At 46.8% G+C, this 25,553-nt stretch overlaps 1 protein-coding gene across 1 annotated transcript in view; it reads left to right on the forward strand.

Annotated features, from left to right (window-relative positions):
• The first annotated feature begins 12,622 nt into the window (after window positions 1–12,622).
• FXYD6 (FXYD domain containing ion transport regulator 6) overlaps window positions 12,623–25,553 on the forward strand; it is a 98,025-nt gene continuing 85,094 nt past the window's right edge. Inside the window, exon 1 of the mRNA XM_075327343.1 lies at window positions 12,623–12,729. The gene's annotated coding sequence lies outside the window, so the exon portion shown is untranslated. The remainder of the gene's footprint in view (window positions 12,730–25,553) is intronic.

Genomic DNA, 25,553 nt, shown 5'->3' on the forward strand with positions numbered 1-25,553 from the left:
CAGGGATTAGCCACCGCTGCGGTCACTGTCCTCTGGGGCGGATGGTGTCACAGCTAGGATAGTTCAACTTCCCGCAGGTGAAGCTAGGCCCAAGGGAGGATGATGGAGGTAGTAGTGGCCGTGGGCACCGAAGCACGGGGCGACAGTGACGGCAATGATAGGCTGACACAGTAGTTGTGGTTCCAGGTCGTTTACTCACAGTTCAGTTGTCACTCTTGCAGTGCCTGTTTCCGCCGTGATGGGCCCCAGCTGATCCCGGGTACCTCAGAAGCCACCACCGGTGTTGTGGAGTGTGAGACCTTCCTTCCTTGTGCTTTCTATGTGGATCCCCTGATCGGTATTAAAGTTTAAAGGCAGCGTGAATCAAACGTGGGCCTGACCGTGGTCCTGACTCCTGACTCTTTGTGCTGCTGTGCCCCGAGATCTTTGGTGGTCAGAGAGACATGCAGAATCTGGTGGCGCAACGTGGAGTGGACGCCACCCTAGGGCTCTGCACCTTCAACTGCGTCGGTGCTGAGGGCACTATTGAGCTCTACCTCCAGCTACCCTGTTGCTCCTGTGTCCCACAGCTTCCTGGTCGTCTCCTGCTCCTTCCAGTCTGCCCGGTCCTAACTGTGGAAGCTCTTAAGCACTCTCCACAGCGACCGTGTTGTTCTGAGTCTCAGACTATTCTGAGGTAAAAACTGTGTGTTCTCTCATTTCCCCTGTGCTGCCCCCACCTTCCTGATGACTCACTGGTGGCTGGGAAAAAGCCGTTGTTATGGTGACCATCTTTAGCCCAGTTCCAGTGGGAAAGCACCTGAGCTGTGTGTGTCGTATAAGTGAACACCAGTGGTTAACCTCTTCCTTACCCGGGATGAGCATTGCACCTTAACTCAGATGCAATACCCTGTGGTGACTGTGCCTCAGGGGCACCACAACTTCAGTTGCAAAGATAGCGGAAAGAAATGAATGAAGCCACTCCACATGTCTGGGATCTGTCCTATTCACTACCATTACACAGGGCAGAGGAAGGTGATGGCCAGACAAGGACCTACTACCCATGTTTGGGCACTGTCTTATTTTATGAGGGTGTTGGGTAGTTATCTGCACTTTAGGAGTTATCTTATTTGTCCCAATCTATAGTTTCTGATTAAAATGGTGGCCCAACAGGGAAGTACTGCGCAGCTGCAACCAATGCACACTCTTAAAACCTTATATCAGTGCATAGATATCAGTGCAAACCCATCTCTGCAAGCACAGCCCCTGACTTAAGAGGATCAATATCTTAAAAACTTAAAAAAAAAGGGTGTCACGATGACTATGGGATAACGGGGAACTGGGGTTCTTAAGCTGTCCCTCAAGTTGTGAGGCCCTATGCTATCCCTTATCTCAGGGATACTCCTGATGGTGGAGAGGCCTGAGTCTCTTTCCTATTTATAGCAAAACATGGCACTTCTGCTGGTGGTGCACAAGTGGGATCCAATCCCATAACCAATATAACAGAAAACTTGGCACTCATGAGTTGATGTGACACTCTACCACCACTGCACACTGAAGAAGGTCCATTACGGACCGAAACGTTTGTGCTTGGTATATTAATCACCGTTATTTCACATGAACTCCTGAGTGCCAAGTTTTCTGTTATAATAGTCTCCTTCCTGACTGTGCTCCTGACCAGTCCTGATGTGATTCCCCCTCCCCCCAGGGAAGGATGGGACAGGATTATGATGAAACCCATAGATAAAGAGAGACAAGGGAAAAAACAAGACTCTGTCACACAGCATACACAAAGGTACAGATAATAAAGATTCAGGAGGAAAACAAGAGCAGGAAGGAAGCAACAAAACAACGGGGGTAAACTCCACAACCACACCAAGCAATATGCACAACTTTCACCAGAAAGTCTGGGTTTGCCATCTGCCCGGGACCACAGACTCAGGATGCCTACCATGGACAAACTAGAGGCTAATCGCCCACTCAGCAGGATCCCAAGAACCCCAAAACCCTTTAACCCCTGTACAGGGATCAGGAATTACAAGAAGGCCTAGGAGATTGCTACCTGTGGAAGGCTGTAATCAGAGAAGAGTAATCGTCAGGCAGGGACCAAACTAGGAGGTACAAAAAGGGACAAAATCGGCAGGCAAGAGGGTGGTCAGGAAAAAGGCTAAGGTCAAACTGGAGATGGCAGCGAGGTACAAAAAAAGCAGGCAGAAGAGTAGGTCAGATATGGGGATCAGAAGTTCAGGAGCAGAGTGTAAACCAGGGCCGCAGCAGTATACTACAAGACTATATCTGGCGGCAACCAGCAGACAGGAGGGGGAATAAGAAGGGTGTGGTGCTTTCCCATTGGCTGTAGCTGAAAGATGGTAACTTCAGCTGAAAGACACACGCCACCACAGTCAACCAGTAGTACTGCAGGCCCCATGGAAAGCCAGTTTAGTGGATGAGCAGAGCCTGCGTCCACCAGAGCCATTGGGACTGACTCCTCCTTTATCACCAGCACTATCCACGGCAGGAACACGGCAGCGTCTGGTGATTTATCAAGAAGTCGCAGGAGCGGACTCTGGTGGCGACGTGACACTGGGACACCACACCTCACAGACCAACAAAGAAAAAGCTATAGCTGGCAAGGGTGGAAGGTTTCAACCAGCATAAATAGGAGGGGAACAGATGTGATTGGCCTCCCCACAACATGTGATCAAAGGAGCAAGCAGGCCAGCAGAGATTAACTCTTGTTAGCACTGAACCTGGGCTCCTATGCTGTCCCTCAAGCTAGGGGGCTCTATGCTATTCCTAATCTCAGGGATACTCCTGCTGGTGGAGAGGCCTGAGTCTCCTCCCTGGCCCTGCTCCTGACCAGTCCTGATCTGATATCCCTCCTCCAGGGAAGGATGGGAATGGATTGTGATGAAACCAAGCACACACAAAGGTAAAGACAATAAGAGATTCAGAAGGAAAACAAGAGCAGGAAGGAAGTACAATACAACAGGGGTAAACTCCACAACCGCACCAAGCAAACAGCACAACTTTTACTAGTAAGTCTGGGATAAGACACCTCACAGACCAAAATAGAATAAACTATAGCTGGCATGGGTGTTAGGATTCAACCAGCATAAATAGGAGGGGAGCAGATGTGATAGGCCTCCCCACAACATGTGATCAAAGGAGCAAGCAGATAAGCAGAGATTAACTCTTGCTAGCCTGTCTATGAATGAGTCTGCCTGAATTGATCCTAGACATCAGGGCAGAGTGTCAGAATCTACAATCTGAAGAGCGTCCAATGCCGCCATGACAGTTGGCAAAATGGGGACACTACTCGGCTTTGGTCAGGATATCTAGATACCCGGCCAGGGCAGAGGTTCATGGAAAAGTTCTGATCAGTGGTACATAATAGCGTTATGGGTCTTCATAACCAAAGTCAAAGTCTCCAAGATAAAAATATACAAATGAGGAGAGAAAAACAAACAAAATAGTGCGGCCATTTTTTTTTTTTTAGATTTAGACATTTGGGTTGTAGAATACTAATTTATGCTCATAATGAAAGCCGGGCCCGGAAGAGGCGCAGCGTCAAGTGATAAATCAGACATGAAAGCCAGAATTTCATTTCCAATCCCAGACTTCTTTGATATAGTAGTGAATATTTATAACGCTGGCACCGCACCCCCTGCACCAGCTGCCACCAGATTGCAGAAATGCAAATACTCAAAGAAACCATGTTTTCTGCACACATTGCACACAAACATATCCATATGTTCCCAGAAAAGGGAAAATACGCCGAAAATGGGACATTTCCTAACAATAGCAAATGACAATCAGTCGATTTCTCGTCATAGCCCCCATACATTGCTGCATTGACCCGATATAACCGACATTGGGGTCCCGTGTCACTAAGCAAGATGTTTCTGTACTATTTGCTCTATAATTATAGTGGCCTTAAAGGGACACTATATCAGAAAAGAACCTAATGTATTAACCAAGTTTTTGTGTTACATGTATCTTTAAAAAAAAAAAAATTACCCCCTTAGACCCTTGTAAGGATAGTCCTGGGAGTGGACCTACTGGACCATGCATCGGACTCCCCTGTGACGCTGCCTCAAGCGAACCCCTATACAGGGACTGTCGGGCGTAACCGCAGAGGGCCTAGATGCACGGAAGCCGGGGTCAGCAAGAGTCACTGGATGCAGGAGCCGATCTGGACCAGGTACAGGTTAACGGGATCAGGCAGATGTCCAGAACTGAGACTGGTGCAGGTCACAAGGATTAGGCTGAAGTCCAGGAGCAGAGACTGGTGCAGGTTACCGGGATCAGGCTGAGGTCCGGAGGCGGAGGCTGGAGCAGGTTAACGGGATCAGGCTGAGGTCCGGAGGCGGAGGCTGGAGCAGGTTACTGGGATCAGGCTGAGGTCTGGAGACGGAGGCTGGAGCAGGTTACTGGGATCAGGCTGAGGTCTGGAGACGGAGGCTGGAGCAGGTTACTGGGATCAGACTGAGGTCCGGAGGTGGAGGCTGCTGCAGGTTACTGGGATCAGGCTGAGATCTGAAGGCGGAGACTGGTGCAGGTTAACGGGATCAGGCTGAGGTCCAGAACCGGAGACTGGAGCAGGTTACTGGGATCAGGCTGGAGTGTGTGCTCAGAACGATACTCAGGATCTGCAAGCAGAGACAGAGTTACACCAAGCACAGGCATAGAGGCACCTGAACAACTAGTACAAGAGACAAGCTACAGGGACGCGTTGAGCAAGCACTGGCCATGGGGAGTAGCAAGTCTTAAATACCCTAGGTTACTTATTAGTGATATTCCAGACAGCTGTGCTGGCCCTTTAAGTCTAGGTGAGTGCACGCGCGCCCCCTAGTGTGCATATGTGAGGGCCGCAACCTGAAAGTCAGAGCCGAGACCACAGGAGGAGAGGCAGGACGCTGGAACGCAGGTGGCTGCAGTGAGTGAGCGGTGCGGCGCCGGAGCCGACGGGGAAAAGGTATGGATGGGGTAGCAGGAGAGCGGGCTCGGCAGGGAGCGGGGACCCCAGGGGTTGGAGCAATGGGTGGTGAGCGGCGCGGTCGGACCTGGAGCGTGACAACCCCAGGATACAACCAAATTTCCACATGGAGATTTTTACAAACTTTGCCTACTGTGATGGAGGCATCAGGATCTGTTCAGACTACTGATTCTGATGTCTGTGATCAGCGCAGGCAGACTCGGGTGTTGACTAACAAATAGGCTAGGAGGAGTTTATCTCTGCTAGTCTGCTTGTTAGCCATCTTTGATCACATGATATGGGGAAGCCAATCACATCTGCTCCCCTCCTATATATGCTGGCTGGACACTACTATTATTGCCAGTTATAGTTTATCTAAGCTGGTTGTGAACCAGACCATCTGGTGGTTGTCGTGCATTATTGCTGTGTGCAGTTGTGGAGTTAACCCTTGTCATATTGTTGCTACCTTCCTGCTCTTGCTTTTCTCCTGAGTCTCTCATTGTTGGTTCTTGTAAGAATGCAGTGTGTCAGAGTTTTGGTTTTCCCCTAACTATCTTTATCTGTGTTTCTATCTCTCCTGCCCCTTCCTTCCCTGGTAAGATCAGTTCTGGTTAGGAGTATAGCCAGGCACGAGACTCAGGCATCACTACCATAAGGTTCAACCCTGAGATTAGGGATAGCCTAGGGAAACCTAGCATGAGGGACAGCATAGGAGCCCCTGTCCCTTGCTTTCTTACAGTCACATTGTGACACTCAGTGTCATGGTTCGCCTCCCCGTCCACATGGCTAGCCTTCTCCCGGGCCTCACTTTCTGAGTCTGGATGCCTTAAAAGCTGACATTTCCAGTGAACCAGCGCTGGCTATAAGCTTAGCACTGCTTTGCCTGTGATTGCTGATCCTGTGAGTGATATCCTGATCTGTCTGTTCCTGTGCCCCCGTGCCCTTGTCTGTGTTCCGTCCCCTGGTTGTCCCTCCTGTCCTCTGTCCCCTCTCCTATTTCCCCACTCGGTTGCTTCCTCTGGTACTGATCTTGGCCTGACTTTGACTCCGCTTCTGCTTGTTCCTCCGGTCCTGCTTCTGCCCGTACTGTGTTTGACCCAGTCTGCCTGACTATTCCTCGCACGCCCCGCAGCTCTGCTTCTCAGCTGTGCTGTGAGGCAGTGTATGAGGACACTGTATTTACTTCCTGGTTCTGGTTGCTCTGTGTAGTGTCTTCTACTACAGAGCTCCGGCTCCCCCTGGTGGCAGCTTGACACTCAGCTTCTTCCAAGAGACAGGCTCCTTCAGCATAGAATGAGAATCTATAACCGGCATTAGATAGTAAGACATGTGACTTTTTATAGTGAAGGGGAATGGTCACAAAAGAGCTGCACCTGAGATTAAGGCTACAAAGGACAGCCAGATAAGAAAGAGTGCTTAACCCCTACAGCACTAAAAGAAAGTAGATTCACTCAATTACAAGTTGTATACCTGTGAACAATAAAGCATTGTCACGTTCTGGTCCCAGACTTATCAGAGGTTTCCAGAGAGCGGGACACACTCATGACACTTGCACCCATAGACGTAAATGGGTGCATCTTATTTCAAATGATTTCTGGAGGAAAATCATACGTAGTGCATTTTTTTTTTCATGCACAGATTCAGTTAATGGGAAAAAAAATATGCACTGCCCCATTGAATAATATTGGTGCAAATATTAACACCTGGACTGAAAATATGTTTGTGTTTCACACGCTCATTAGATGCCTCAATATAAAATGTAAGGTCAGAAGCTGCTCATTGCTGCTAATGTACATGTGTATCTTCCAGAAAACGTCACTTGGAATCTAAAAAAAAAAAGATCCAGTGACAAGTGTGACAATAAGAGCATTTCTATTCTCTATATATACAGATTGTGTAGTAACCTGGCTGATGGAGACACCGCTCCCTCTGTCTCCAGAACTAGATACATCAGTGCAGATGGAATATTGGGCTTTGTAGAGTAGGAATATGATAATAGAGGCCGAGGTTTGCAGATAAGTGACTTATAAACCATTGGTATCAATATTACTTTTATTTGTAGCATGATATATTATACAGAACATAATAAAGATTCTTGACTTGATTGACATCAAACCTGAAAGCCCCCCCCCCCCATCATTTCTCAGGCGGACAAGTGACAGGTGGCGCCGCTGATCTCCGTGGAAGGCAATGGGGGGCACTTTGACATGTCTGGAAAGAAAAAGCAGAGATAAGTCTTTAAACCGGAGAATTTTTGCTCATAATTCTAGAATCATTGTCAAGGAGATTAAACCTGTTGTGGCGCTGAAAGCTTTTGCTTAGCCGCTTCCCGGGGGGATCTGAGAGCAACAGCCGTGGTGACACCGTGTGTATACAGGGGAAGAAAACTCTGTGCAAAGGTAAGAAAAGCGGGATCTAGTAAGAGTCAATCACATAAGGGGTGAAGAGGAAGGAAAACACATCTATTGTATAGGGGGATGGTGTGATCACTCCACTGGCAGATGTGTGGTTCTGCAAACGCTGGATAACTACAACTCCCAGCATGCTCTGACAGACGCAGCCTATCGGGACATATTAGGAGACCAAAGTCCTATAGTGTCCAATTCTGAGCATAATTAGATATTATATGATCAGCTATAGATAATTCTGATTCATATTACAGTCTTTAATTCCCCAGGGGACCTGTCATTTTTAATAAATATTGATTTCTTTCTTTACCTGGTGTTAAAGCCACTGTTCTCCTGAATCCGGCGCTGTTTTTCTTTTTTTCCTGCGCCTCTCCATTCCTGAGATATGGCCTCCTCTTCCCCGTATGAAAATCTATCCTGTTTTAGTCAAGTGGGTGTGGCACTTAGCTCTTCTATGTGGGCGTCTTTTTGAGGACCACGCCCTGTTGGATAAAAACAGGAAGAAGAGGCCATATCTCAGGAATGGAAAGGCACAGGAACAAAAGAAAAACAGCGCCGGAATCAGGAGAACAGCGGTGTTTATATCCTGACGATGTAGATACCATTGAAATTGTGATGTCAGGAGGAGGAGGGGAGGGGAAGAAGGCGGGCAATAAGTCAGGGGGTCCTCATATCCAGAACTTATAAGGAACCTCGTATACATAAGTCAGAATGGCTCCAAGAATATAGAATAGCTGTAAGCATTATTCTTAAAGGGGTTGTCCACTACTTTAACATTGATGGCCCATCTTTAGTAGTGGACAATCCTTTTAAGAATAATGCTTTACAGTTGTTCTATGCTCTTGGAGCCATTCTGACTTATGATCGGCGGGGGTGCAGCATGTCGGACTGTCATGAATGTCTGATCGGCCAGGGGTCCGACACTGCACCCCCGCCGATCAGCTTTTCTCAGTCCCGGCGGCGGCAGCAGGCGGCCAGAAATACTCAGTTCCGGAGCTGCTCCATGTTCTGATGTGCAGTAACCAGCCGCGGCCGCTATCAGAAGACAGAGCAGCGCCGAAATGGAGCATTTCCAGTTGTCTGCTGCCGCCGCCAGGTCGGACCCTTGGCGATCAGGCATTGATGACCTCTTCTAAGGATAAGCCATCAAGGTCAAAGTAGGGGACAACCGTTTTAAGGAGAGAGAGAGAGTCGGACTCGGATCTGCCGCTCAAACCGTGCGGAATCCGGATTTTGACGATCCGGGTCCGCCCAACACTAGTCATAAAGGAAAGAAATGCCCATAGAGACATACAGAGGCAGACACATCATTGGTGCAACCTGTGTGGCCGCACAGGGGCGCAAGAGGTTGGGAGCCCATTTCTACCTCCAAAAGCAGGTGCAATTGTGCATTTTGATGAGTTATTGGACTTTAAAGGGCCCATATATTTTTCTTCTGTCTGTGTCCGCCAGTGGAGAGATACATGATCTACATAATGCAAGTAATGGTGGTCCACAGGTAATCAGGGCTAGTAAGTAATTGGAAAAACTATAGCATGTTATTAGAGCCACGGAGCATTGACCTAACGGCTCACTCACACGAGTGCAACGCAAGAAAATCTCGACCAATGTTAGTCAATGATGCAGGTCAGATCTTCGAGTTTTTCCTCAATTCTAATTGAACTGTGGAAAAAAATGGCTGCATGCTGCGATTGTCAGCGAGTCTCAGATCACACGCACCCATACAAGTCTATGGGTGCGTGTGAAACATCGAACTGCACTTGCATGTCATCAGTGCAGTCTGATATATACAGAGACAGACAATGAAGAAGATGGAGAAATTAAATAATAATAATAATATTTACTCATTTATATAGCGCTGTTAATTCCACAGCGCTTTACATACAATGGCAACACTGTCCCCATTGGGGCTCACAATCTAGGTTCCCTATCAGTATGTTTTTGGAGTGTGGGAGGAAACTGGACACCCCGGAGAAAAACCACACAAACACGGGGAGAACATACAAACTCCTTGCAGATGTTGTCCTTGGTGGGATTTGAACCCAGGACCCCAGCGCTGCAAGACTGCAGTGCTAACCACTGAGCCACCACAAGACTGCAGTGCTAACCACTGAGCCACCACAAGACTGCAGTGCTAACCACTGAGCCACCACAAGACTGCAGTGCTAACCACCGAGCCACCACAAGACTATAGTGCTAACCACTGAGCCACCACACGACTGCAGTGCTAACCACTGAGCCACCACAAGACTGCAATGCTAACCACTGAGCCACCGTGCCGCCCGGGTTGTCCACTTCTTTTATATTGATGGCCTATCCTTAGGATAGGTTATCAATGTCTGATTGTCCTTCCGGGATCTGGCACCCCGTACCCTCGACAATCAGCTGTTCTTGGTGCCGGCAGCCATAAATGTTCAATTCCGGAGATGCTCTGTCTTCTGATAGTGGCCAGGTACTGCACATTCAAATCAATAGGAGACAGATGTGCAGTACCCAGACATGGCCGGTATCAGAAGGGGCAGCTTCGTAAGTGAGCATTTATGGCTGAGGCAGTCGACACCGAGATCAGCTGATTGGCGGGGGTGCAGGGTGTTAAGGGGGCTTTACATGCAGCGATATCGCTAGCGAGCGTACCTGCCCCCGTCGTTTGTGCGTCGCGGGCAAATCGCTGCCCGTAGCGCACAAAATCGTTCGTAGCCGTCACACGGACTTACCTGCCTAGCAACGTCGCTGTGTCCGGCGAACCGCCTCCTTTCTAAGGTGGTGGTTCGTTCGGCGTCACAGCGGCGTCACTAAGCGGCTGCCCAATAGAAGCGGAGGGGCGGAGATGAGCGTCCGTAACATCCCGCCCACCTCCTTCCTTCCTCATTGCCGGCGGCTGCAGGTAAGCTGTTGTTTGTCGTTCCCGAGGTGTCACACGTAGCGATGTGTGCTGCCGCAGGAACGATGAACAACCTGCGTGCTCAACAATCAACGATTTTTCGAAAATGAACGACGTGTCAACGATGGACGAGAAGGTGAGTATTTTTCATCATTAACGGTCGTTTCTTGCTGTCACACGCAACGACGTCGCTAACGATGCCGGATGTGCGTCACGGAATCCGTGACCCCGGCGATATATCGTTAGATCCGTCGCTGCGTGTAACGGGGCCTTTAGACCCCGGGCAATCAGGTAATCGATGACCTATCCTAGGGGGTACTTTGCACACTACGACATCGCAGCTGTGATGTCGGTGGGGTCAAATCGAAAGTGATACTCATCCGGCGTCGCTGTCGACATCGTAGTGTATAAATCATTTTTGATACGATTAACGAGCGCAAAAGCGTTGAAATCGTATGACCGGGTAGTGTCGGTCATTTCCATAATGTTGGTACGATGTTGTTCCTCGTTCCTGCGGCAGCACACATCGCTGTGTATGAAGCCGCAGGAGCGAGGAACATCTCCTACCTGCGTCCTGCGGTTCACGCCAGCTATGCAGAAGGACGGAGCTGGGCGGGATGTTTACGTCCCGCTCATCTCCGCCCCTCTGTTTCTATTGGCCGCCTGCCGTGTGACGTCGCTGTGACGCCGCACGACGCGCCCCCTTAGGAAGGAGGCAGGTCACCGGCCAGAGCGACGTCGCAGGGCAGGAGTGCATGTGAAGCTGCCGTAGCGATAATATTCGCTACGGCAGCTATCACAAGAGATCGCAGCTGCGACGGGGGCGGGGCTATTGCGCTCGGCATCGCTACCATCGGCTAGTGATGTCGCAGCGTGCAAAGTACCCCTAAGGGTAGGCCATCAATGATAAAATAGCGGACAACCCCTTTAAATTCTCCATCTTCTCCGTACCTGTGATCCGATTCTAGCATGCGATAGAATCAGATCACAGTGAATGATCCTCAGATCACGCACGCACCATATAACATCATATTCTTTCATATCGGATGCAATATGCTCGTGTGATCCAATCATTGACTATAGTTCTGTGCATTATTTACTAACTTGATATACTAAATGAATAGGCTGAATTGAGATATACAGTATTTAATAACTTATAAATGTGTGAAACTATACACATTGTTCATATGTGACAACGTATTCTTGCATTTCACCAGAGCTCATTTATTTGCTTGTGAATGAGAAAAGGAAACTTTCTCCACCCAGACTGGAATCTATACACTGAGAAGTAGAGCCATGGTGTGATAGCTATAATGTGACTGTAGGAGGTGGAGTAAGAGCTCCTTGTGTTACAGAACACATCTCATCTTAATGAAAGGGTAAAAGAAAATCAAGATCCATCCAAACCATAAGCCACAAGAAAGGAAAGCCAGAGTCACACAACACACACACAGAGATACACACACACACACAGATACACACACACACACACACACACAGATACACACACACACAGATACACACACACACACAGATACACACACACACAGATACACACACACACAGAGATACACACACAGATACACACACACACAGATACACACACAGAGATACACACACACAGATACACACACACAGAGATACACACACACACACACATACACACACACACACACACACACACACACACACAGATACACACACACACACACACACAGAGATACACACACAGATACACACACACACACAGATACACACACACACACAGATACACACACACACAGATACACACACACACACACACATACACACACACACACACACACACACACACACTCACACACTCACACACACACAGATACACACACGCACACACAGATACACACACACACAGATACACACACACACAGATACACACACACACAGATACACACACAGATACACACACACACAGATACACACACACAGAGATTCACACACACAGATACACACACACACAGATACACACACACACAGATACACACACACACAGATACACACAGATACACACACACACACTGATACACACACACTGATACACACACACACTGATACACACAGATACACACACACAGATATACACACACACAGATACACACACACTGATACACACACACACACAGAGATACACACACACACACACACTGATACACACACACACACAGATATACACACACACACAGATACACACACACACACACAGATACACACACACACACACACACACACACACACAGATACACACACACACACCCTCCCATTGCTGGTCCATAAGGAAGACTCCCTCCCTTATAGGATGTGCTATTAAGCTGCACAGCAGCCTCCATCCATCCTTATCAGCAGTGGTGCACACACAGGCAGGCAGCAGCATACACACTGCTCTGACAGCCCAGAGAATATACCCACCTGCTGATCCCACCATCAGGGAACATCACTGCAACAAGGTAAATCAATGTTGTGCTCTGGATGTGCTTTATAATGGGGAGATCTCCTCCAAAGCAGCTGTAGAGTGAGAGGGTTACAACCTGCATCATGCAATATTAGTGAATGAGTGGATAAATGAATGGTAGTGGTGCTGGCAGACCCCGGATTGTGTGCTACATGGATAATTACACATTAATTCTCTGCAATCAGATTGTATTTGGGGGACTGGATATTATTACATTGTATTGAATGGCAGCAAATTCTAGATTGGATACATTGTTTCTGCTCTGTTCTCCCTTATTCTCTCTTTCTCCATTGTCCCTCTCTTTGTCTGTTTTGCCCATTCACACAGGTGTTTGCGCTATGAAATTACAGAGATTTGATGATTTGGATAAAGAGGTTTATCTCTATTAATCTTTTCATCTGTGCTGGTGTAGACAGGGGTGGAGGGGTGTTTATGCCAGTTCTTTGTGAACCCCCCCCCAACCCCTCCCTCCTTTCTTCCTAGTTAAATCCTAGAAATCCCTTTCTTCTTCTTCTTCTTCTTCTTCTTCTTCTTCTTCTTCTTCTTGAAGATGCTCCAGATTTCAGTGGAAATAGAACAATAACCTAGATGTAATTGGAAGGAAGATTTATTTATTTTTTTGTATTTGCTTTGTTTACAAATATTGATTACTATTATCCAAAATATACATAGATGTAAATGGAAAGAAGTTTTTTTTGTATTTGCTTTGTTTACAAATATTGCTCCCTATTATCCAAAATATACATAGATGTAAATGGAAAGAAGTTTGTTTTTATTTCATTTGTTTTCAAATATTGATCACTATTATCCAAAATAGCAGAACTTACCTATATGTAAATGGAAGGAAGGGTTCTTTTTTGTATTTGCTTTGTTTACAAATATTGATCTATTATTATCCAAAAAAGAAGAATATAACTAGATGTAAATGGAAGGAAGATTTTTTTTTTTGTATTTGCTTTGTCTACAAATATTGATCACTATTATCCAAAATATACATAGATGTAAATGGATAGAAGTTTTTTTGTATTTGCTTTGTCTACAAATATTGATCACTATTATTAGAAATAGTAGAATATACCTAGATGTTAATGGAAGTGAATTTTTGTATTTGCTTTGTTTACACATATTGATCACTATTATCCAAAATAGCAGAACTTACCTATATGTAAATGGAAGGAAGGGTTCTTTTTTGTATTTGCTTTGTTTACAAATAATGATCTATTATTATCCAAAAAAGAAGAATATAACGAGATGTAAATGGAATTAGGCTTTTTTTGTATTTGCTTTGTTTACAAATATTGATCACTATTATCCAAAATATACATAGATGTAAATGGAAGGAAGTTTTTTGTATTTGCTTTGTTTCCAAATATTGATCACTATTATCCAAAATAGCAGAATATACCTAGATGTAAATGGAAGGAAGATTTTTTTGGCTTGATCCCTTTTATCATTAGTTATATTTATGTTGCTATTAAATTTGGAATGTGTTGGTTTGGGGCTTTGTAGCTATTTGGGGCAACATGGCAGCTAAGATGTTAAAAAAAGGAAGCTGTGCAAAGGAAATTAACTTACTATGATGCAATTTACTGTAAATGTATATTACACTGCAATACCCCATTATAAAGCCCATATGTGAGACTGAATCAGCAGAGAAAAAAGTAGTATACTAGTAGTTGCAAATTCATAGTAACATTTCCACCAATTCTTAAAAAAAAGACATATCTCGTCTGACAGGTTGCAATGACTACATAACAGGAATTACTGTATTCTGCTTTCTTGTAGGATTTCTTTTTTTCTTGAAGGACCATTGGGAATAGAATAGGATCACATCAGCTCAGATATTACTGTATTCTGCTTTCTTTTATGGTTTCTTTTTTTCTTAAAGGCCCATTAGGAATAGAATAGGATCACATCAGCTCAGATAGACAGTGATGAATTCTGCACATGGGTGAAAACATTTACACGCTGGCTTCTCATCCACCAAGGCATATAGTGTATATACTAGTGTGGACGGAGAATACACTACAGACAAGGACACATTGATGATAACATAAACCTTTTCGAAAAACTACTTTATCCCTTTTCATTTATGGTATGAGAATATTTCCATGAATATTTTTATTTACAAATAGTGACAACTAAGGCTCTTCTTCCTTTTTTCCCCTGCAGAACCCCTTGCACAATTTTTATTTCATAGCACATCAATAGACATAAATAGGATGTGATCGATGGACATATATAATATTCACTATTGACTCTAGGATTTATTATAAATCTATGTGACATCTTCTCTTAGGAGAAACCAGAACCAAAAAATATGGATATTTTTCTACCACACATCTTATATGAATGGCCAAGAATGTTTGGTAGATGCTTATCTACTTTGTCCTACAGAAATAATTGTCACAAGGAGGTTTTTGTGGGCACTGCCGACTGTCATGGCATCGTCCGGATCTGTATATTGCCACTCTGCCTGCTAACGTCTCTGATATTTGTGATCAGCACAGGAAGACTCTGGGGTCGACCCACAGACTTGTAGATTATTGTCAGGTTAGAAATAGTTAATCCCTGTTGGGCTGCTTGTTAGTCTCCTTTGATCATATGATGTGGAGGAGCCAGTCACATTCTCTCCTCTCCTATATAGGTTGGCTGGATAAGTCTATTAATGCCAGCTATAGCTTTTCTATACTGGTCTAGTGAGGTGTTGTGATCCAGACTTACTTTTGATTGTAGTACTTCATTGCTGTGAGTGCTTGTGGTGTTAACCCTTTTTGTCCTTTTGTTGCTGCCTTACTCCTCTTGCTTTTTTTCCTTTGTTTATTACTGTTTGTTCCTGTGTGTTTGCAGTGTGTCTGAGTTTTGTTTTTTCCCTGTCTGTCGTCATTTGTGTTGCCATCACACTCCTGCCCCTTCCTTCCATGGGGAAGGGGAGCAGTTGAGTTCTGGACAGGAGAATAGTAAGGTACGAGACTCCGGCGTCTCCACCAACAGGGGTAATCCAGAGGTTAGGGAGAGCGTAGGATCCCTTAGTGGGAGGGACAGTATAGGAGCCCTCTGTCCCTCGCTATCCTGCACTGGGGGGGAGAACAGTTTACTTCTGAGCAGGAGAATAGTAAGGCACAGAACTTCGGCATCTCCACCATCAGGGGAAATCAGGAGGTTAGGGATAGTGTGGGGTCCCCTATTGTGAGGGACCGTATAGGAGCTCCCTGTCCCTTGCTATCCTGCACTGAGGGGGAGAACAGTTTAGTTCTAGACAGGAGAATAGTAAGGTATGAGACTCTGGCATCTCCACTATCAGGTGTAATCCGGAGTTTAGTGATAGCCTTGGGTCCCCTAGTGTGAGGCACAGTATAGGAGCTCCCTGTACCTTGCGATCCTGCACTGGGGGAGAACAGTTTAGTTCTGGAAAGGAGAATAGTAAGGAACAGGACTTCAACATCTCCACCATCAGGTGTCATCCAGAGTTTAGTGATAGCCTTGGGTCCCCTAGTGTGAGGGACAGTATAGGAGCTCCCTGTACCTTGCGATCCTGCACTGGGGGAGAACAGTTTAGCTCTGGGAAGGAGAATAGCCAGGCACAGGACTTTGGCATCTCCCCCATAAGGGGTAATCCGGAGGTTAGGGATAGTCTAGGGTCCCCTAGCGTGAGGGACAGTATAGGACCCCTTTATCCATTGCTATCCTGCAGTTACATTGTAACAATAATATGCCAATTTTTGCAAATCCCAATGCACAGGTGAATGGGCATAATAATGGGTTATAATTGCTGTGTTCTCTCAATGATCCCGTTATAAGTCCTACAAAAGGGTTAAACAGTCACCAACAGCAGCATGATTCTAAACCGGAAGTCTGTTTTAAATGTGCAGTTGGACGCAAGCTATTATTATCTGTTATCAGTTGTTCCGTGCAAGAAAAAAGGCTCACAGCAGCGTTCTTTAAAGTGATTGGTATTAAATACATTTGATACTAATATATTTTATACCAATTTAATATCAAATGCATTATTTGATACTTATATATTTACTGTGCAGCTAATGTTCTCTGCTATCAGCTGGGAGAAAGAGTGGACTGAGCAAATTAAGATATGTGTACGGTAGTATTTGAGACTTCTTGGCAGCTTTTTATTAGGTTGACTTTTATAGACTGGAGACTTTTATGGTAACTGCCAATTAACAGTGAATTATACCGTGAGTTATTGGAAATCCAGGGTGAATTGGATTATCATTGATAATGACGCTGAGCTATATTGCTGAGGATATCCAGTATATCAGAAGATCACAAACCGATCTCCGTGGACCTCAACATAGCATGGATCAGCCATACCCTAATATTGTGTAGGTCCCCCGCATGCCTCGGAAACAGCTCAGAACGACTTATGGATGGACTGCACAAAACCCCTGGAGGGGTCCTGTGTTATATGGCACAAGACATTAGCAACAGGTCCCTTAAATCCTCTACTTTCCTCCATGGATCAGACTTGTTTTTCCTGCACATCCCACGGGTGATCGATTGGATTGAGATTCAGGGATCTCCAGTTGGAGACAAGTAAGCAACATGACCTCAATGTCATTCGGGAACTGTTTTGCAGCATGGGAAGACATTATCCTCCTGAAAGAGGCATTGACATTAGGGAACATCGCTGCCATGACGAGAGAACTTGGTCTGTACAAATTTAGGTTTTTGGTACATGTCAAATCCATAAAAATCCATACAAAAGCCTCAATGTTTCCAGCAGAACATTGCCCGGAGCATTGCACTGCCTCCGCCGGCTTGTCTTCTTCCCGTAGAGTATTCTGGTGCCATCTCTTTTGTAGGTCAGCGATGCACACGCAGTTGGCCCTCCGTATGGTGGCAAAGACAATACGATTCAGCACATCAAACCACCCTCTTCCATTGCCCCACAGTCCGGTTCTGATGCTCATGTTCCCATTGGAGGGCTTTTATTATTGCACAGGATGTCTAAGTTTCCCCATACAACGCAAACTGGGAATCGGCTATTTTGTCCTACAGCAGCTCTTCTATAGCATTGGCAAAGATGGGTAAGCCATTGCCCCATGTTCATCAATAAGCCTTGAGCTCCCACAGCCCAGATTCTACTTCACTTTGGGTAGGTACTGTTATCAGAGACCATAGACAGCTGTGAGAGCAGATTCTATTCCTATGTTGGGCGGTGTGTGCCCACCCAATCAGTCTAATGGACGAGACAAACCTTCTCTAAGGCTGGGCCACTTCTATGATGGTCTTCCTGGAAGGCCAACAATCACGACAGTTCAGTTGGCCAACCATCAGCACGTTTCATTGAACAATAGGTGCACTTGGCGCTGTATTTATACCCCTATTTTCCCTTGTAGTCTTGTAGTTGTTGGACATTGTATTTATTAGTAGTTATCTGGTGACCACCAATGTTGGACTTGGTCCTATCCTGTTTATTTCTCCTTTTTAACCTCTCAATGTCCTTTTAGATTTGACCAATGGAATCGCCTTTTTGCCTAAAGTCGCTGCCTGACGTTTCCAGGCTCGTACCTTGTTTCTTTCCGGGCTTGTAGCTTGTACCTTTCCGGGCTTGTACCTTGTACCTTTCCGGGCTTGTACCTTGTACCTTCCCGGGCTTGTACCTTGTACCTTTCCGGGCTTGTACCTTGTACCTTTCCGGGCTTGTACCTTGTACCTTCCCGGGCTTGTACCTTGTACCTTCCCGGGCTTGTACCTTGTACCTTCCCGGGCTTGTACCTTGTACCTTCCCGGGCTTGTAGCTTGTACCTTTCCAGGCTCGTACCTTGTACCTTCCCGGGCTCGTACCTTGTACCTTCCCGGGCTTGTACCTTGTACCTTCCCGGGTTTGTACCTTGTACCTTCCCGGGCTTGTACCTTGTACCTTCCCGGGCTTGTACCTTGTACCTTCTCGGGCTTGTAGCTTGTACCTTTCCAGGCTTGTACCTTGTACCTTCCCGGGCTTGTACCTTGTACCTTCCCGGGCTTGTAGCTTGTACCTTCCCGGGCTTGTACCTTGTACCTTCCCGGGCTTGTAGCTTGTACCTTCCCGGGCTTGTACCTTGTACCTTCCCGGGCTTGTACCTTGTACCTTCCCGGGCTTGTACCTTGTACCTTCCCGGGCTTGTACCTTGTACCTTCCCGGGCTTGTACCTTGTACCTTCCCGGGCTTGTACCTTGTACCTTCCCGGGCTTGTACCTTGTACCTTCCCGGGCTTGTACCTTGTACCTTCCCAGGCTTGTACCTTGTACCTTTCCAGGCTTGTACCTTGTACCTTCCCGGGCTTGTACCTTGTACCTTCCCGGGCTTGTACCTTGTACCTTCCCGGGCTTGTAGCTTGTACCTTCCCGGGCTTGTACCTTGTACCTTCCCGGGCTTGTACCTTGTACCTTCCCGGGCTTGTACCTTGTACCTTCCCGGGCTTGTAGCTTGTACCTTTCCGGGCTTGTACCTTGTACCTTTCCGGGCTTGTACCTTGTACCTTCCCGGGCTTGTACCTTGTACCTTCCCGGGCTTGTACCTTGTACCTTCCCGGGCTTGTAGCTTGTACCTTCCCGGGCTTGTAGCTTGTACCTTTCCGGGCTTGTAGCTTGTATCTTTCCGGGCTTGTAGCTTGTACCTTTCCGGGCTTGTAGCTTGTACCTTTCCGGGCTTGTACCTTGTACCTTCCCGGGCTTGTACCTTGTACCTTCCCGGGCTTGTACCTTGTACCTTCCCGGGCTTGTACCTTGTACCTTCCCGGGCTTGTACCTTGTACCTTCCTGGGCTTGTACCTTGTACCTTCCTGGGCTTGTAACTTGTACCTTTCCAGGCTTGTACCTTGTACCTTTCCTGGGCTTGTACCTTCTCGGGGTTGTACCTTGTACCTTCCTGGGCTTGTACCTTGCACCTTCCTGGGCTTGTACCTTGTACCTTCCTGGGCTTGTAACTTGTACCTTTCCAGGCTTGTACCTTGTACCTTCTCGGGCTTGTACCTTGTACCTTCCTGGGCTTGTAACTTGTACCTTCCTGGGCCTGTACCTTGTACCTTGTACCTTTCCGGGCTTGTACCGTGTGCCTGTCTGGACTTGTACCTTGTACCATCCCGGGCTTGTACCTTGTATTTTTCCGGGCCTGTACGTTGGACCTTTCCGGGCTTGTACCTTGTATCTTCCCAGGCTTGTACCTTGTACCTTTCTGTGCTTGTACCTTCCAGGGCTTGTACCTTGTATCTTTCTGGGCTTGTACCTTGTACCTTCCGAGGCTTGTACCTTGCCTCTTTCCGGGCTTGTACCTTGCATCTTTCTGGGCTTGTACCTTGTACCTCCCTGGGCTTGTACCTTGTACCTCCCTGGGCTCGTACCTTGTACCTCCCTGGGCTCGTACCTTGTATCTTTCTGGGCTTGTACCTTGTATCTTCCTGGGCTCGTACCTTGTATCTTTCCGGGCTTGTACCTTGTACCTTTCCTGGGCTTGTACCTTGTATCTTTACGGGCTTGTACTTTGAACCTTCCTGGGCTCGTACCTTGTACCTTTCCGGTTTGTAGCTTGTACCTTCCCGGGCCTATACCTTGTACCTTTCCGGGCTTGTACCTTGTACCTTTCTGGGCTTGTACCTTGTACCGTCCGGGGCTTGTACCTTATATCTTTCCGGCCTTGTACCTTTCCAGCCTTGTACCTTGTACCTTTCCGGCCTTGTACCTTGTACCTTTCTGGGCTTGTACCTTGTATCTTTTTGGGTTTGTGCCTTGTACCTTTCTGGGCTTGTACCTTGTACCGTCCGGGGCTTGTACCTTATATCTTTCCGGCCTTGTATCTTTCCGGCCTTGTACCTTGTACCTTTCTGGGCTTGTACCTTGTATCTTTCCGGCCTTGTACCTTGTACCTTTCTGGGCTTGTACGTGACCATTTCATATTGGCTCTGATTTTGTCACTTTCCCTCTTCTCTGGTTTTGATTCATCTTCTCCACTTCTTCCACCAACTCTCTCCGTAGCTACCCTGAGACCCTTACAGCAAAAATACACTTCCCTCCATAATGGTAAAGGGTAAGCATTAGGGAGCACTTTGGACCTGCGAGGCGGAGTGGTTTGTACAAAGTCCATCTTTAGATCTCCATTTGAGTTGGTGGATAAGTTGTCATCCACCTGTCTCGCTGGTCATCTATCTCGCTTCTGCTTCTCCAACCACACAACATCTTACTGGGGCTTCCACACTCTTTTACAGATCTTCTGACATCACCGCACATACATTAATGTCACTGTCAGATACGGGGAAATACCATGCTAATGGCAAAAGGGAAGGGAAGCCCTGTGTCTAGGGAAAAGGATGATGGTGACCCCTGACCAAGCCTACTGCTGATCCTTGGGGTTCCTCACCACCCTAGATAGGTTCTGAACCTATGGGCCGAGCTGGATACCTGAACCCTAGTGCTGGACCCTAAATAGAGAACAGATGGGATGAGCTCTTCATCAACGCCACTAAACACTATAGACGACACAAGTAGGACACACAGGGGAAAAGCATGAACTACTTATCCACAGATGACTCAGGTAGAAGTTCAGTAAGGTTTCAGCAACGATACCACAGATGAGAGCAAGCCACCTGCTTGCAACCAGAGCTGAATGAACTGAATAATATCCCCACCAGTCCAGGGAAGAAGGGAGTATTTAAGCACAAGATAATGCTGATAGCAGCTGGATGGAAGGAGAGCTCCACTGGGTGCTAAAGGGGAAGAGATGAAAATCCAACAGGAAAGCTATCTACACCAATGAATACTGAGAGCAGGAACAATAGAAAGTCAGGGAGTATTCTGTGCAGCCAAACATTGTGACCTTCTATGGCCAGAAACTACATGACTGTCTGTCACCCGTGACACACCCGTGACAGTCGTATGCGCCGATGAGGTCACTGACTATAATGGAGCAGATAGAATCACCTTGTGCTCTGTCATACACCAGTTTTGGCCATATACACTTACAAGAGGGCATAGAAGACTTAGGGGTACTTTGCACGTTGCAACATCGCTAGCATCGGCTAGCGATGCCGAGCGCGATAGTCCCCCCTCCAGTCATGCGATATCTTGTGAAAGCTGCCGTAGCGAACATTATCGCTACGGCAGCTTCACACGCACTTACCTGCCCTGCGACGTCACTCTGGCCGGCGACCTGCCTCCTTCCTAAGGGGGCGGGTCGTGCGGCGTCACATCGATGTCACACGACAGGCGGCCAATAGAAGCGGAGGGGCCGAGATGAGCGGGATGTAAACATCCCGCCCACCTCCTTCCTTCCGCATAGCCGGTGGAGGCAGGTAAGGAGATGTTCCTCGCTCCTGCGGCTTCATACACAGCGATGTGTGCTGCCGCAGGAACGAGGAACAACATCGTATCTCATATTGGTGCGACATTATGAAAATGTCCGACGCTACACAGATCACCGATTTACGACGCTTTTGCAATCATTTATCGGCGCATCTAGGCTATACACGTTGCGATGTCGTTACCGGCGCCGGATGTGCGTCACTTTCGATTTGACCCCGACAATATCGCAATAGCGATGTCGCAACGTGCAAAGTACCCCTTAGTGTCCATCTCTCGTAGGGGTATACTTCTGAAAATGGTCCACAACAGAGCACACGGTGACTCCGTCTGCAACATCATAGTCAATTACATCGTTGGCGTATATATCCAAATCCCGTTTTATGGGGGTGTTCGGACGTAAGCCCCGACGGGACCACTGAATGTGATGAAGAACGCAGAGTGACTGGGCCCTTACAGATGTAGAGGAGTGTTAGCAGATTGTTAGTACCGCATGGGGTTTGTCTTTATTATTATATGTCTATGTATTTATTACGATATAGGTTTATGCTAGAGATATCTGTCCCAATGGGTCCCTGATCTTATACCCAGGCAGGCAATAGGCTTATAGGTTACATTGGCAGAATGTAGACCATACGCTGAGCCTACAGGATTAGAGAACCGATATGTTTTATCGTGCGCCTTTAAGCTTCATCTCAGATAATAGGGGTGTGCCTGAAGACTGTATTTAGAAGACAGCGCGTCTTATCTCCCCCTCCCTTTGGGAACTTTCAGTGGTTTTTTTGATAGCAGATGTTTGCTCCATCCTCCACCCACCACCTCCATTCCAGTTCTCTTTGTATCCCCCCTCCCCACCCCCTCTTCGTCTTTTCAACTTTTCATCTCATTTATGGCTTCATACAGCAATGAGGAGCCGCACAGACTTGTGATGAATGGTTATCCTTCACCTTTTAGGAAGGGTCCTGCAGGAAATAATGGCGTGGGCCTAGCGTGCTACTTTGTATTAACTCCAGGGGATACAAGTAATATGTCTATGAGATATTTAAGAAGAGCTTTTTGGGGGAGATGTCTAGTTTGGACAGCATTCCTAACACATTTTGATGATGAGCTGTCCTCATGTTCCTCCAAGCTGAAATCAGTGGACCATGCCTGTAAAGCATAGACAACCAAAGTCCTGAGGGAGAGAAGCTCTTTATAACGGATCAGCAGGAGACCTCTCCAACAATCTTGTGGCCTTCAAGGGTTTGTCCAGGAGGACTTAGATATTAATGTACTATTTAAAGGTGATCAATATCAGATCGGTGGGATTGGCACATTTGGCTCCCCATCGATCACCTGTCTGCAGGTCCACTGAAAGCAAAGGTTGTATGGACCTAGGACATCCCACTGATCCCATTGAAGTGAGCTGCCGAAGCAGAGAACGGCCACTACCAAGAGTATGAAGCCGCGCTAGCTTAAGTATATAATGTTTCAGGATGTTAAACTCTATATACATGAGATAAACTATGGACTATTGGGGGACACATGTTCTTTAAATTTTGCCTCTAAAATCTCCTTGAAGCACCCTACAGTCAACATCTCCTTATTCCAAGATGGCCAACGATGGAGGACAATAATGGAAATGTACAGTAAGCGCAGATACAATTAAGTTTAGGTTTTATTTATGCTAAAGGTGTCCATAAACGCTTACCTGTACATGCTGATTTTGGTGGTACTGGTCAACTATGTCTATAGGAGTCACCAAACTCTCCCACAACTGATGACGTCAGAGGAAAAAAAGAATCGGGCATGTTGAATTTCATCATGTTCAATCCTTTATTGTAAGGACAATAAGCCACAAATATGAAGATCTGCACGTGTGGTGGATGATGGGGAGGACTAGTCTTCGGCTGAATGAGCATTTAGATCTGAGGCCCCCAACCTGTAGCTTGGGAGCCACATGTGGCTCGTGGCCTATGATGTCTGTCTCACGGCTGTCTTCCTCTAGCAAACAGCTATAATGAGCAGGTTTGCAGGTGGTGACATTTGTGAGTAACAACGCAGAAGAGGAGATCTGAAGGGGGAAAAGTTGGGAACCCTTAATCTTGGTGTACTGCCTCCATGCAGTTTTTGTGAAAAAGCTCAGGCTGTCATTAAACCGGTTATGGGGGCTCTGGGTGTTACTACTTTGAAGAGAGGGGGGGGGGAGATGGATGTGGAATTAGAAGGGTGTGGCGTCTTCCCATTGGTTGTAGCTGGATCGTAGCAACTTCATCTGAAAGACACACCACCTACAGTCAGCCAGTGGTACTGCAGGGCCCATGGAAACCCAGATTAGTGGATGAGCGGAGCCTGCGCCCACTAGAGGCATCGACTCCTCTCCTATCACCAGCACTATGCACATTGGGAACACGGCGTCGCCTAGTGATCAAAGCAGAAGTCGCAGGAGCGGACTCTGGTGGGGACGTGACACCAGGTTGCTGGCAATCCTTGCTAAGCCACTGGTTATGCCTCTATTTTTCCATACGACGGGGTCTCCAAGCATGGTCTACAAGAAGATATTCCATCTATGGAAACTAAATGCATAAAACTGGATGTCACCTTTAATATTTTGCAATAGAGGAAAATTGCATTACTGTCACTGGCACTCTGTGGTTACAGAGCCTCTGAAATTACACAGACCGACATTGTTCCAAGTTACAGTGAGACATTTGATGAGTATATCTGATCTACTCAATGGTAGCAGTAAAAGCAAAAAAATCACATCAGCCTTATTACTCCAGGGTAAATAACTAGATCAACCCAGTCATACCGGCATTTCCAATACAGTCTATGTAGCTGCTGTGCTATTTCTAGAGCCATCAAAAGGTCACAGTAGGTCGGACCGATCAATAATGTTGCACAGACGATACGTTAAAACTGCCAGTAAGTGATGTCAGTGACATGCACACAGCTTATATGTCTCAAATACCAAAGACTGATGTAAACCACCACATCTCACCAGTATATGTGCCCAGACAAAGGCCGTATGCTGGGAAGAATGCTCCGTGTGGTTTAAGCCCCTTAAAACTGGAGCATATGCTGCCAAGCCTTCAAATGTTTCTGTCACGGTTTTGCTGTGTGGAGCATTTAGCATTTGGAATGCTTTTGTCATGGCTCCGCTGTGCGGAGCATTTTGCATTTGCAAATGCTCTGCTATGTGTCTTGTGCAGTTGCTGACAGGTTGTCTTTCAGCACTAGGGTCCACACTGGTTTTGGGAGGTGCCTTCATAGATGCGCCTTGTTTCTGGTGATTGGTCTGTCTGATCCCTGAACCTTATACATTACCTCCTGGCTTCTGACCTCGGATCTCTTCCTGACCACGTCTCTGTCTGCTCCCTGAACCTTATACGTTACCTCCCGGCTTCTGACCTCGGATCTCTTCCTGACCACGTCTCTGTCTGCTCCCTGAACCTTATACGTTACCTCCCGGCTTCTGACCTCGGATCTCTTCCTGACCACGTCTCTGTCTGCTCCCTGAACCTTATACGTTACCTCCCGGCTTCTGAC

Source organism: Anomaloglossus baeobatrachus, chromosome 11 (assembly GCF_048569485.1).
Source record: "Anomaloglossus baeobatrachus isolate aAnoBae1 chromosome 11, aAnoBae1.hap1, whole genome shotgun sequence".
NCBI lineage: Eukaryota > Metazoa > Chordata > Amphibia > Anura > Aromobatidae > Anomaloglossus > Anomaloglossus baeobatrachus.